The 9,759-nt window shown below is 41.0% G+C and overlaps 1 long non-coding RNA gene across 1 annotated transcript; it reads left to right on the top strand.

Moving 5' to 3' along the window:
* Nucleotides 1-1,682: 1,682 nt before the first annotated feature.
* LOC132648388 (uncharacterized) lies at nucleotides 1,683-9,380 on the top strand. Its single transcript, XR_009586798.1, has 3 exons — nucleotides 1,683-1,847; nucleotides 6,183-6,410; nucleotides 7,007-9,380. It is a non-coding gene; the product is annotated as an uncharacterized LOC132648388 (long non-coding RNA).
* The last annotated feature ends 379 nt before the right edge of the window (nucleotides 9,381-9,759 follow it).

The raw sequence follows: 9,759 nt of genomic DNA, 5'->3' as shown, positions 1-9,759 counted from the left end.
ACCTGATAAACCAGGGTCAGATGAAAGGGAAGAAGGTCCTCCCCAATCAGTGGACTTGGAAAGGGGCAGGGAGGAGATGAGGGAGGGAGGGAGGGTTTGGGAAGGAATGAGGGAGAGTGATACAGCTGGGATAATAAAATGTTAATAAAATGTAACTAATAAAAAAGAAATAAAGAAAAAGAAAAAAGAAAAAAAAGCATCTCAAAATGAATGGCAGGTCATTAGTCCACACCCACACATTCATCACCTCATCTGCTCCAGCAGATTCCAGCCTTATTTTGTGAGAGAGCTCAAAATAACTTGAAAGCAGAAAGAAAGAAAGAAAGAAAGAGAGACTACTGCCTTTACACACTTGATGCCAAGTTTTGTTCTTAGAATTGCAACATTTTATAACTTTGCACTACTGGTACTAATGTGATTATAATATGCAATACACATACTCAACCATAAACACATTTATGCTTACACGAATATTTTGCAGAGGGAATCATAGTTGTTTTTTAATTGCACATCACTCCTCTCTTACGTTGGTCTGGAAAATGTTTTACTGCAGTTCTGCTCCAAGTCAGTATGGAGCAGCACTAAGCATCTGGGCCATGGTTCATAAATAAGACACAGGAAAAGACACTTGGGCATGGTCAGGGGCAATTCATTGTCACAACACAAGGCAGAGGGTTGACTTAAGATGCTTGGCAGGAGGCATGTCTGGTGCTGGGCAGCCAAGGAGCCTAACCTGTGCATGGAGGAGGAATGGCTTACTGTGGTGACATATATGAGACTACTACAAATACCACTAGAAACTCCAGAAGTTGTGGGGTTTTGTTTTTTTGGGTTTTTTGTTTGTTTGTTTGTTTGTTGTTGTTGTTTGTTTGTTTGTTTGTTTTTTTGCTATTACACACACACACACACACACATTTTTAATTTGGGTAAATTTCATTTAGAATTGATTCCAAACTTTCTAAAACCAGCTCCTTTTGGGTCAGAGAGAGCACTGATTGTGTGTGTGTGTGTGTGTGTGTGTGTGTGTGTGTATTTCAAATCATCATTTGAGTTACATTAGCGAGCCGACCAACACAGGATGAGCTCTGGTCTCAGACTTTTCCTCTCTTGCCCCCTCCTTAAGCAAGTGCTTAGTAAATAAGGCAGCAGGAAGCACTGAAACTACCATCTCCCAGCTCTCCAGTGGGAGCGACAACTTCCTCAGAAGTCCTATCTGCAGCTGAGACAGGATCCGAAAGGTGCAGTTAGGATGCCAGGTACAAACGTGGAGAGAGGCGCAGGAAGAAGGACCTGCCAGAGCAGGTGTTTCAGTTTTGTTTCTGGATACTTTGTGTCTTAGTGAAGGTTACTATTGCAGTGATGGGACACCATGACCAAAGCCACCAGGGGAGGAAAGGGCTTATCCAGCTAATGCTTCTACATCACAGTTCATCATCAAAAGAGGTCAGAACAGGAACTCAAGCAGGATAGGAACCTGGAGGCAGGAACTGATGCAGAGGCCATGGAGGAATGGCGCTAACTGGCTTGCTCAGCCTGCTTTCTTGTAGAACCCAGGATCACTAGCCCAGGGATGGCATCACCCACAATAGTCTGGGTGCCATCAATCACTAATGAAGAAAATGCCCTACAACCAGATCTTATGGAGACATTCTCTCTATTGATGCTCCCTCCTTTAGAGAACTCCAACCTGTGGCAAGTTGACATAAGTCAACCCAGCATGCTCTGATAAACACCATGATGGAAAGCAACGTGGGGAGTTACAATCCATCATTGAGGGACGCCAATGCAGGAACCTGGAGGCAAGAACTGAAGCAACGTAGTAGCTTGGAGAGCATTCCTCGAGCAAGGTAATGACCTTCCTGCTTCTGAGTTCCTAGCCTTGCCCTGAGAGTCAAAGCTTCGATGGCTCCATGCACAGCTTCTTCATACCCCAGGAACTGTGTAGGCTTGTTCTTCCAGTTCTTGTCCACCTGACTGTAAAGCTTAGAGAACATCATTCTGCATGAAGTTCAGTGAAGGGCCACTCTCTGCAGCTCCAGCTCATCCAAGTGGGCCACTTGAGGACAGCTACTTTTTTCTTGGTCAGATCTGTAAACTAAGAGCGACAGGCCTGCAGCTTTATACAGTGACTATAAAATTTAATCCTTGGTTTCCTGAACAAGGAACCATAACATAGATGTTAATCATTGGAAATGCACAGGAAGTGACAGAAATAGAGCCCATGAAAAGCAGGATAATGAAATCCCTGTCAAGCTGGAGCACAGGAATGTATTGCTTGGACCTTCCCAGAAAGGAGCAGGGGTTGTGAGAAGGAATGAATTTTCTGCTGGACTTGGCTGGGTGGCCCAGTGAACTTCATGGCCGCTCTGGCTTCCTGCACAAACCAGGCTTGGAGTGGCAAAGCTCTTGAGTTCCAGGGGATAGGGGGTGGGGCTCTGCTGCCAGGGCTGGCCCACAGCTTAGGTGTGTGTGTGTGTGTGTGTGTGTGTGTGTGTTGTTTGTTTTCTTTAACAGCAGGAATGACTCAATATAGATTGATCAATGGTCCCTTCCTGGGGAAGAATTAAACTCAGCCCAACTTCTAATAGAGGAACAATTGCAACTAGGACATAAAGCACCTAAGCCGGTGTTGATTAAATTTTCTGAGGTACTGGTTATTCATTATATGGATGACACTCTCTTCTCCTGACCATCTAATCAATACTTAAATGATTGCTTGATGGTGAATAAACTAAAAGAGCAAAATCTGACATTTCGGGCCATGTCAATTAGGTACATATTTATCTGCCTGTCACTGCTAAGGATTTGGCTCCGCCCCTAAAATTGCTTTCTGGAGACTCTCCGTTTAATTCTATAAGAAATATAACACCTGAAGCAGAGCAGGTTATTAGCTATAAAATAATACTGCTGCTAAATCTGTAGCCCATAGAGCTAATCTCTTACTTCCTTATCAATCACTCATCCCTCCTTTCCCGTCACTTACTGAAATTATATATCAAAAAGTAACGCTCTTATAGAAACGTATGCATGCCATATTCTTCACAGCGCCCCTCCTCATTTACAAGAAACTGTAGACATGATAATGCTAGGAAGAACACATCTTAAACAACTCACAGGTAAAGAAGTTATAGAAAGAATAGTGCCACAACATAAAATGCAGGCAGGTTATTTGTTCTGCACTGATAATAACTGGCAGATTGCATTAGCATGTTACTCAGGGTCTACAGATAATCGCTATTTAAAATATCCTTTTTAAAGATTTTTCTACAAGTGTAATTGATGAAAAATTTAAAAAAAGGGAAAAAAATTAAAAAAAAAAAAGATTTTTCTAAAGATACTTCATCGGTATCATCTAAAATTACATATAAAAATCCTATAGAGGTAGCCTCTAGTATTTTTTCAGATCGCTCTTCAATAGGAAAAGGAATGTAAGTTTTAAATAAAATTCCACATGCTTCACAAAAAAAGGTTGTGCCCACTCGTGGTTACAGCAGTCTAAACTTGCTGTAATCAATCAGCTTCTATTAGATAATTCTCAGACATTGGCTATTTTAACTGCCCTCGTATATAAATTAACACATGAAGGATAGCGATGCCCTGAGAATGGGAACTGGCCTAACTTGAGAGAAAAGGAGTATTGCAAAAGGCTTGTAAATGTGAAAAGAGTATAACGGAAGGAAATATTTGGAATGGGGCCCTCAAGGAAGTTGGGAAGGATAGGACATGCCATGGGTAGCCCAGAGACACAAATGAAAGAAGGGTTTAGTCATTAATTCAGTTGCCTGCTCTTTGATCACTTGCCCCCGGCGATGTGGCCTTACCAGGCCACAGAGAAGAGAATCCAGACTTAACAAGCTATGGGCAGATGGCAGAGGAAGAGAACTCCCCCTTTCAGGGGACTAGGGGAAAGGGATAGAGAAAGGGAGGGAGGGTGGGACTGGGAAGAGTTGAGGGAGGGGCTTCAATTGGGATACATAATAAATAAATTGTGAAAAAAAATTAAAAATTATAATAAAAAAGAAAGAAGGGTTAAGTGTTCTTCAGCTGAGTTTCCTTGTTTTAAAAACAAATGGCCTTAATAATGAACTGCTGGTGCTCAGTTTCAGAGAACACAAGCAGGAAGGGCCTGTGAAGAGGGAAGCAAGAGAAGCTGCCTCTGTTATTGGTAGGAAGCTATTCCAAAGGGTTGGCCCAGTGACGTGTCTGTTACTGAGACTGTAGGAGCTGTTCCTGCTGACGCCTGGTCCAATTTCGCATCCATCCAATGGAGTACGTGCAGTATTAGCAAGATAAGAAATTGTTATCTTGTCCTTTACATAAAAAATGGAGGGTTTGTAATTTCAGGCCTTTGAGGCAGTGAGAGCCCAAACACCAATTGAATTATTTTATATATATGTGTGTGTGTTTCATTTTTTTATTTAGTTATTTACTTTACGTCTCAATTGTAATTTTTTGTTTTCTTTTTTAAGATTTGTACTTTTATGGGGCTACACACCTATAATCCCAGCACTTGGGAAGCAGAGGCAGGTGGATCTCTGTGAGTTCGAGGCCAGCCTGGGTTGAAGGGAGCCTGCTGTTTGAGGTTGCAGTCCTCCCAGTCCAGATGGCCATTCTGAGCTCAACACTAGACGATGGAAGACTCCCTCTCCCCAGCAGGGCCTCCTGCTCTCTGCCTGACCTCATCTGGAGAGTGTCTTTAGGCATGGATGCCTCTAACCATGTCTGATATGTGGCCTTTGACACAGGCCCCAAATGGCTCTCCTCAAGGAAGAGGAGAACCACAAACCTAATCTACATAGTGAGCTCCAGGATAGTCAAGGCTACACAGAGAAACACTGTTTCAAAAAACAAAAACAAAACAGAAAAGAAACAAACAAAAAATTGTACAACATAACATGTAAAAATAACTTTGTAAACAAGCTTAGGATGGATTTAAGAAGGAAAAATAAGAGTAAATTGGAATCCAGAAAATTTTTCAAATATTTCTTTTGGATAAAATAGTGGCAAAGGAATTCAAGCATAATTACACATTTCTTAAATAGCCTTGTTGGGGGGAACTAGAAATGCAATCAATAGAAGTTAGACTATTTTGAAACTTTCACCTGAAATTTTGGTACCGCTTGAAAATCTGTTACATCAGAGCCTTCCAGTAAGTTCTTCCTCCATGAAACAGTTATACTTTGATATTGGTCACATGTGTTTTTCTTTTATAATATCATCTGGATATGGATTTTCTCATACTTGCATAGAAAAATCCAGTTTTTCTCTCCTTCAAGATTTCCTCCAAGATTATTTCTTGGGTACTTCTGAATATCCTGCTACCTGGCAGGAGAGTCTTGTTGAGCTCAAAATTTAAATTGTCCTGAATTTCAAAGATCCCAAGTCTTACAGCCTTAAGTTTACATCTTTAAAAGCTAAAGGCCGGTGTTAACTAGGTGGGTTTTGTTTGTTTCTTAGCATTGTGCTTGCTCTCAGTCTGATAAACAATTCAACGAAAGCCAGAGGAGGTCCACGAGGTACCATCCGCTGGTAGAGGCATTGTTTTTATTCCAAGCTTCTAGTGTGTAATTAGTGAGCGATTCTCCTCTCAGCTGACATCTGGATCTGGAGCCAGGGCTGTCTGTGGCCTTCTCTGCTGTCAGGTATGTAGACATATGTGCTGGAGTGCACTGAGGGTCTAACTAGTCAGCACACAACCCAAGGGGCTCCAGAAAAGTACCATGTGTCCTGTTGGAAATTTGACTTTCTCAAGTAGCAATTTTTGCAGGATCTTTTAAGGACTCCCATTACAACTAAAAACTAATAATCCTGCTTATGCTAACAAATGCTTTAAAGAATTTTAGAATTTATGAAATATTAATAACATTACTAAAATGCCCCACTATCCATAAAATTAAGCTATTGTGAAACACCATCAAATACTTAAATGACAAATTTTAAACACAAAATGGAGTATATATACCCATCAAAATTCCCACAGTCAGTGTTGCATTTAGCTATGCTAGCTTTATTTTTTTCTTTCGCTCTAAAGAATAATGCTTTTTCTGTTGCCCCAAAGCATTTTGCCCGAAAGGAGACAGAATTTAAAGTATATGGTGGATGAAGAGATCTAGGAACTACAGTGAAAAGAGCCTGATGTTCTTCTTACATCAAGGTGAGGCTATTTGCTTTTGTCTTTCCAGAAAATGAACAAAATCCCGGATGGCTCCTGCTCTGATGCCTTCGACCCAGACAGCATCCTGGAGAGCACCAGCCAAAAGAAACACCTGAAGGTAGACAGCAAACCCATCGAGAGAAGAGGCCCCAGGAGTAAGCTGATGACTTGGGGACAGAGCCAGGGATACTCTAACTCATCAAGCTGACTTTGGGGAAACATCAAGGACACTATACTAACCCCCAAAATGGTGATGGTACGTTGACTGACTATATTCCATGTTAACTCTCAGCTTGTCAATACAGAATCCGAATGCTCTCTTGTCAGGGGAAATGAATCACACCTGTACTAGGAAACAGCATGGTATTTTGCCATATTATAAAGATTGCTTTTAGGCCTTTTTATTGCCAATCCCAGGAATGGTTACTGGAATATGAAGGGAAGTCTCTAAGGTGACCTATATGATTAGTAAAAGCACTAACATTACAGCAAAAATATTAGCAGAAATTAATCAAGAGATGGGGGAATTGAGGACCACAGTTTTACAAAGTAAAGCTACTATAAATTAGTTTTCACTCAGAGCTGATCTTGGTTGTCAACAATTTTCTGGCATAGTTGCTTTAATGTGTCAGATTTTTCTCATACTTTTGACGGGTCAAATTAATTTGCATAAAGGACAGACAAAATCTCTCAAGTGACCTTTGAATGGCCATCATGGTTAAGATGGCTTCCCCCTTTCCTTGGCCCTCGCTTAGCTGTAATGGAAGTTTTAGTTTCAGTTATGTTATGTAAATATGTTTTTGTTTTTATTCCAAGTGAGGGATTTTAGTTTGCCCTTTACTTTGCCCACAGCTGATAATTGCCTTGTGCAGGGACGTGGTCTTTGCCAGCTGGAGTTAGTTGAATTCTGAGGACTCTGAGGTGTATAAATACAAGAGCCCAGAGAGAGAAAGAGTGGTGGCTTGGAGGAAATGGACAGAAGACTTCTTGCTGAGTTTGCTGGTTACCTGGACTGCTGGATATCCTGACAACTGAGATTGGTATTGCGCCAAAAGAACCTGCCAACCCTACCCAGCCAGAAGGAGTAAAGAGATCTACGTCCCCTTCCCCTTCTAACCTTCTTTGTCTCCTGCCTAGGGTTGGGGAGTCGGAAAGGAGGTAGATTCTTCAGGAACCTTAAATAGGGTTTAAAAAACTAGTGCCTACAGTTAGTTATTCTTATAATCCTTGTATACTTGCTTATATTAATTAGACTCGCCGTAGAGGCAATGCATTCAGGCTTGGCCTCTATTACAACCACGATCTCTTCTTTTAAAAATTTAGAAGAGAGGGGATCATGGGAGCACAAAGGTCCTTGTGCTCTCACATAAACCCTAGAGAAACCAGGAATGTTAAATATGCAAGGCTATCTCTTCAACAGAAGAGAAAAGTACAACCTGTTTTCTACCTGGAAATCTGGGGATGGGAGTGGCTAAAAAGCTAAGTGACCCCTGTACCATCACCATCGGTAAGACCAGGCCATCCCTACCTTCCTCAAGCTCCCACAAGCAGAACTGGAGGTGGCCAGTAGTCTAGGTGACCTTTGTTTCAAGACCCCACCAGAGGACCCCTCCTGCCACCGCCATTAAGATAAGACATGTAGCCTATTTCTAGAACCCATCTTCATGGAAGAAGTGACATATACTTTTAAGAAAAGTTTTGATGTAATTATACCTTCTTGTGCATATGGTATTGTGCTACACCAGGAAACTTTCTTTTCAAATTGTTCTATACTTAAATATGCCTAAAATAAACTACCTGAAGTCAGGCTCTCCAAGTTTGAACCAACACCAGCTACTGAGTTGTCTTGAACCAAACCGTCTTACCTCCCTTGGATTGTTACTGTGCGGGCCTTGGTGGATGCAGAGGTCCCTACAGAAAAAGGAGAAAAATAAAGAAATGAACTGACTATAGAATTTATGATTTGTTGATAGTTCTCAAAATTTTTTTCCTTCCATTCAAAGTATATAAAGTGCTGTGTTGAAAGCCTGCTTAAATTAGATCACCTTTCTTTTGTAATTTCAATATGTTGATTGGTTCTGAAATAGTGGGTTTTTCATCTCCGTTAATCCAATAGAGAGAATCCCCACAAGCATACACCAAAGCTAACCTCATCTAGATGCTCCTGGAAGTTCCTGGCATTCCCGGAAGTTCCCCTCATTTCTCCTAGCTAATTTTAGGTTCTTTCAAATTGACAAAATTAGCCATCACATGCCTAGTTCTATCCAGTTAATATTTCTCCATCATCCTCACTTTCTTACACCTTTAATTTTATTTTTGAACACTTAAAACATCTTTATTTCTAAAATACAAGTGACAGAGATGTATTGAAATGTAAGTCTGGAAAACATAGTGTATGATTGGGAAAACCCTTTCCACATGAGCTTCCAGGAGAAAGGTGATGTTACCCCCAGTGAGGTAAAGACTGCGATGGAGCAGAGCTAGCCCAGTGATTGCTGGAGCCTCATTCAGGTGCAGGAGCAGAGCATTACATGTGTGTTCCTGTGCAGTTTACAGACAGCACATCCAAAAGAGAGTTCCCCAAAGACGAACTAAAACATGGACTATTGTAGAGGTACAAATACGGTAGAGAAGTGTTGCTTAGTAATTCAGCACAGACACTAACCCAAGTAGAGTTTTAAAGTCATTTACTGAAATGAGCACTTGATTGTTGGGCTATTTTCAGTTAGCGATTTCATTGCCATTTTATGCCAAAGATTTCCATTTTCATCTTTTATATTTTATGTCCAGTTTAGCAGTTGTATGAGACACGTTTAATAATAAATTACAAAATATTATTTCTGTTACTTCTTTTACCTCTCTGCAGAGAGATTTTTTTTCTTTTCAGCTGTTTCCTACGAACTCTTGTAGGCAGCTGTTGGGATCCTCCAGAGACACCTAGAACCCTGTGTAGAGAAGACTGTGTGCTAGATCTGCCTGGATAATATAGAAGCCACTAAGCACAGGGGCAAAAGCCTTTGAAATGTGAGCAGTGTGGTCCTGAAACTAAGTTAACTTTAAATGATAACAATTTAAAAGCAAATGATCATAGAGAGACGGCAGCTACCATATTGTAGAACTCAGCGTAGCAATAACAACAACAAATCTGTGTATTAGGCTAGGATTTGGAATATGTTATTCTAAGAGTTTCTCTTTAAAATTAAAAGCAAAATAGTTATTGATTTTATTTTATGTGTGTTTTTCCTGAATGCATGTATGAGCGCCATATGCATGCCTGGTGCCTGCAGAGGTCTGAAGAAGGCATCAGATCCCCTGGCATGGGGGTTTACAAATGATTGTGAGCCACTACATGAGTCCTGGGAATTGAACCTGGGTCCTTTACAAGAGCAGCAAGTGCTCTTTACCACTGAGCCATCTCTCCAGCCCCTAAGAATTATTTTTTTTTACCTTACCTCCAAGTGGCACCCTTCATCCTGCTTCCTTACTCTCCCATAACTCATTCCAATAATACTAATTGCTTATGTTGTATTTTCTCTTTCTTTCTTTCCGTCATGATTGTGGGTGGTACCACTGGTGGATGAACTCCTGTACTGAACAACAAGCCT

The sequence above is a fragment of the Meriones unguiculatus genome, chromosome 16 (assembly GCF_030254825.1).
Source record: "Meriones unguiculatus strain TT.TT164.6M chromosome 16, Bangor_MerUng_6.1, whole genome shotgun sequence".
Lineage (NCBI taxonomy): Eukaryota > Metazoa > Chordata > Mammalia > Rodentia > Muridae > Meriones > Meriones unguiculatus.
Note: the sequence above shows the minus strand (reverse complement) of the source record. Positions and strands in the feature narration are given on the sequence as shown.